General features: G+C 53.1%; 1 pseudogene; it reads right to left on the reverse strand.

Annotated features, from left to right (window-relative positions):
- Positions 1-1,005: 1,005 nt before the first annotated feature.
- On the reverse strand, positions 1,006-2,870 carry LOC121872314 (annotated as a pseudogene).
- Positions 2,871-5,272: the final 2,402 nt, after the last annotated feature.

A 5,272-nucleotide genomic window follows, 5' to 3' on the forward strand; every position in this document is an offset into this window, starting at 1 on the left:
CATGGTAGACTGCGGGCCCAGGCGCACTCATCAATTTAGGTTCCACTGCAATGCATGCCAAGCACTCTTTTCGAGGTGATAGATGAAATTCCGGCGGGGCTTACTTAAAAGATATCCGACCCGGTTTCGTTTCCTCTTCGTGGGATGGAGTGCCTCTTAGAACATGTGCAGCATCAGCCATGAGCGGCCGACGGCCATTCGTGTCTCTGTGGACAGCAGGCAAAAAGAGCGTCAGCCCAGTTATTTGCGAGGGCACAACCGTCGCTTTGCGCGGTTGAATGGGTGCGCCAAGTCCATGGACTTAAGTAGTGATAGGCTTGTTGCTTTAAGGGCACGCCTGCGCAAGGCGCGGGCGATTAAACCCCAAGGCGGAAGCTCGGTTCGGGTTACCTCGTGTCGGGGAGACAGTCAGCAGGCACCGAACTCGCAGCAACCGATGGATGTATATTTCCGACCGTAGAGGAGTGGCGGCGACAAGCTCATAGCTGCTGCCGCCGCAATATGCGTTCAACTTGTCGATGTATCTGGTATTCTGGTGATTCATACCGACACGCAGTTTGCTGCGGTCTTCAGTCGACCCACGAGCCGAGTGGATCCCCCGTTAAGAGTTGTGTATTTGCCATTTGGTCTTTTTGCGACTAACCATCACAGGTCGAGTCTCAATGAAAGGGTTTGACAGACATAGCCCAAGTTTGTGGTTTGGGTTTGGCCGGACGGCTTGTTGTTGTTTTTTGACACTTGAATTTCACTCTTTTGGGTCAAGAGGCTTATTCGCCGGTAGTAAGGAACGGACGGGCAGCCGTCCAAAGCCCCGTCCGTCCTCCTCCTCCGGTCTTCGCGCTCTCGCCCGAGTGTGGTCCACCTACAGCGTGGTGGTACCTACTTTTGGTGCGGGGGCCGGGATTGTCCTCTTTCGCTGCTGGAGTTGCCAGAGCAGAGCCCGAGACCGCCCAAATCAGGTGAGTAGTAGTAGTTTTAAGAGCGCCCCGTTCTCTTTCTCTCTGTTAATGATCCTTCCGCAGGTTCACCTACGGAAACCTTGTTACGACTTTTACTTCCTCTAAATGATCAAGTTTGGACATCTTTCCGTCAGCTCGAGGCGACGACCCCAGAAAACCCTCGCGGGCAACGGGGCCGACAATCCAAGAGCGCCAGTCCGAAGGCCTCACTAAATCATTCAATCGGTAGTAGCGACGGGCGGTGTGTACAAAGGCCAGGGACGTAGTCAGCGCAAGCTGATGACTTGCACTTACTGGGAATTCCTCGTTCATGGGAAACAATTGCAAGCCCCAATCCCTATCAAGAAAGGCTTTGAACGGGTTACCCGCTCCTCTCGGAGGGGGAAAACTCGTTGATCCCTTCAGTGTAGCGCGCGTGCGGCCCAGAACATCTAAGGGCATCACAGACCAGGTTATTGCTCAATCTCGTGCGGCTAGAATTGCCGCTTATCCCTCTAAGAAGAAGTTGCGAACTGGACACCATTTTCTGGAGATCCGTCGACTACTTAGTAGGCCAGAGTCTCGTTCGTTATCGGAATTAACCAGACAAATTGCTCCACCAACTAAGAACGGCCATGCACCACCACCCACCGAATCGAGAAAGAGCTCTCAATCTGTCAATCCTTCCGGTGTCTGGGCCTGGTGAGGTTTCCCGTGTTGAGTCAAATTAAGCCGCAGGCTCCACTCCTGGTGGTGCCTTCCGTCAATTCCTTTAAGTTTCAGCTTTGCAACCATACTTCCCCCGGAACCCAAAGACTTTGGTTTCCCGGAAGCTGCCCGCCGGGTCATGGGAATAACGCCGGCGGATCGCTAGTTGGCATCGTTTATGGTTAGAACTAGGGCGGCATTCGATCGCCTTCGAACCTCTAACTTTCGTTCTTGATTAATGAAAACATCCTGGCAAATGTTGCAGTAGTTCGGTCTTGCGACGGTCCAAGAATTTCACCTCTAGCGTCGCAATACGAATGCCCCTGCCTGTTCCTGATTAGTCATTACCTCTGGTCCTGAAACCAACAAAAGAACCGAGGTCCTATTCCATTATTCCATGCATCACCATTCGGGCCATTCAAATAGCCTGCTCTGAGCACTCTAATTTTTTCAGTAAACTCTCCGGCCACTCGGGACACTCGGACAAAGAGCATCCCGTGCGAGCGCCGGCGGGCGGCTGTTCGGAGCGCACAGTAAACACCGGGCGGTGCACCGTCATTCGGAACTGGAGATCCAACTACGAGCTTTTTAACCGCAACAACTTTAATATACGCTATTGGAGTTGGAATTACCGCGGCTGCTGGCACCAGACTTGCCCTCCAATGGATACTTCGTTAAAAGGATTTAGTGCATTTCATTCCGATTGCGAGGCCCTCGGATGAGACTCACATCGTTATTTTTCGTCACTACCTCCCCGTGCCGGGAGTGGGTAATTTGCGTGCCTGCTGCCTTCCTTAGATGTGGTAGCCGTTTCTCAGGCTCCCTCTCCGGAATCGAACCCTGATTCCCCGTTACCTGTTATAGCCATTGTAGGCGCATAACCTACAATCGAAAGCTGATAAGGCAGACACTTGAAAGAAGCGGCGCCGGTGCGGAGACCGTGCGCTCAGCCCGAAGTTATTCAGATTCACCACAGGTGGGTTACGGACCGGGGCCCGACCAGTTTTGAACTAATAAAAGCGCTCTTCCCTTGCGGTCAGAGACCAATTGCATGTATTAGCTCTAGAATTGCCACAGTTATCCAAGTAAGTGGGTTTACAGATCCAATGAACATAGCTGATTTAATGAGCCATTCGCGGTTTCGCCTTAAATCGGCTTGTACTTACACATGCATGGCTTAATCTTTGAGACAAGCATATGACTACTGGCAGGATCAACCAGGTAGCTGCTGCTGTTGGTGGCGCCTATCACGGCGGCCAAAATAGTGAGATTGAGAGAGAGGCAGAAGACATTGGGCGAGGGACCGCACGTTGGCCTTAGAGAAATAGCAAACCAGATGATCAGATCTAACTGCACCTTCTCTTGCTATCCTCGGCGCCGGCAGCGCCACCGTGTGTGCCAATCTCCTCCCTTATCCGCTCCTCTTTGCCCCAGCTCCAGCGAGGCAGCCGACATTGGGCGAGGGACCGCACGTTGGCGAATCTCCTCCCTTATCCGCTCCTCTTCTCTTTGCCCCAGCGAGGCAGAAGACATTGGGCGAGGGACCGCACGTTGGCCTTAGAGAAATAGCAAACCAGATGATCAGATCAAACTGCACCTTCTCTCGCTATCCTCGGCGCCGGCAGCGCCACCGTGTGTGCCAATCTCCTCCCTTATCCTCTCCTCTTCTCTTTGCCCCAGCGAGGCAGCCGACATTGGGCGAGGGACCGCACGTTGGCCTTAGAGAAATAGCAAACCAGATGATCAGATCAAACTGCACCTTCTCTTGCTATCCTCGGCGCCGGCAGCGCCACCGTGTGTGCCAATCTCCTCCCTTATCCGCTCCTCTCCTCTTTACCCAGCTCCAGCGAGGCAGCCGACATTGGGCGAGGGACCGCACGTTGGCCAATCTCCTCCCTTATCCGCTCCTCTTCTCTTCTCTTTGCCCCAGCGAGGCATAAGACATTGGCCCATCTCCTCCTCTCTCTCTTTCTCTTACTGTTTGTGGGGACGTGGGCTCATGAGCGCCATCGTCGCCCAATATTGGTTAGGTTGTGTATTTCACGGGTGGGAACCGCCATCATCGTTGTTAGGTGATGGGGTAACCCAACGTGTGCTTTGACGAGTTTTGGCTGCTAAACTCTCTTTTTAGTATACTCGGCTCCCAGACTGCGCCCTGGTCGTGTTGAACCATGAGCGTTGTCTATGCACATTTAGGGTAGCCGTTTGCGCGTGGAATAGTGCAATGAATCTCGGTCAAGAGACGGTTGGGCGCTGCATTGAAGGCCGGCACAGACGCGAAGACTGGGGTGATCAGCCAACGCAAGTCCGCTAAGTTGGGCAGACAGCAAGGCGAAGGGGAGCCCCGTTCCGGACTGAAAGGCCGCAGCATATGCTGTGACGGAAACTAGTAGGGTGGCGATGTGTGCGCCGAGAGAGAGAGAGAGACGGAGTAAATAATGTCCAAACGGAAGAGAGAGACCTGGCAAGTGTAATAGATAGAGCGCGAGCCTACTCGCCATAAGCCCGCTCCACTGCCATTCCTCTGATCCAATGAGACTAAAATCTCTCTCCTTCTGCTCCAGCCATTGCAGAGCAGGGAAGCGACGGCAATTTTGGTTGTTGTTTTTGAATGCCGCGCTTTGCTTCGCAGAGGCGCCGAAGCGCTCCGCTGAGGGGCGGAAAATATTTCACACCGAATATGTGTGTGAAGGCACCCTCTCCCCTTAATATAGTGAAATAGTGCAATCCAGCATACAAGGTCGGACGATAGGACATTCACCGTACCGCACCTCGAGAGTGGATGTTGGGTAAGGTTAAAACCGGACTGTTCGCAGACAGCCGAATAACCCGGTTCCGGACTAATTGGTGGATGCAACATCATGATGATGCTGCTGCTGTCGCGGAAACCGCAGTGGCGACGTGAGAGAGTAATAATGTTCAATAGGGAGAGCGACCTGGCTAGTGTAATTGATAGATCGCGAGCCTACTCGCCATTAGCCCGCTCCACTGCCATTCCTCTGACCCAATGAGACTATTCTCTCTCTCGCTCTCCTTCTGCTCCAGCCATTGCAGGGCAGGGAGAGGAAATCGACGGCAATTTTGGTTGTTGTTTTTGAATGCCGCGTTTTGCTTCGCAGAGGCGCCGAAGCGCTCCGCTGGGGGGCGGAAGATATTTCACATCGAATATGTGTGTGAAGGCACCCTCTCCCCTTAATATAGTGAAATAGTGCAATCCAGCATACAAGAGCGGACGATAGGACAGTCACCGTACCGCACCTCGAGAGTGGAAGTTGTTTGATCGTTTGTTAGGCAAGGTTAAAACCTGACTGTTCGCGAACAGCCGAATAACCCGGTTCCGGACTTACAATAGACGCAACATCATGATGCTGCTGCTGTCGCGGAAACCGTGGTGGCGACGTGCGCGCCGAGAGAGTAATAATGTTCAATTGGGAGACAGACCTGGCTAGTGAAATTCATAGATCGCGCTCCACTGCCATTCCTCTGACCCCATGAGACTATTTTCTCTCTCTCTCTCTTCTTCTTCTTCTGCTGCTGCTGCTGCTCCAGCCATTGCAGGGCAGGAAGGGAAACGTGACAACTTTGGTTGTTGTTTTGAATGCCCAGCTGCCCATGGCGCCAGCGCT

The sequence above is a fragment of the Homarus americanus genome, unplaced genomic scaffold (genome assembly GCF_018991925.1).
Source record: "Homarus americanus isolate GMGI-L3 unplaced genomic scaffold, GMGI_Hamer_2.0 scaffold46079, whole genome shotgun sequence".
Taxonomy (NCBI): domain Eukaryota; kingdom Metazoa; phylum Arthropoda; class Malacostraca; order Decapoda; family Nephropidae; genus Homarus; species Homarus americanus.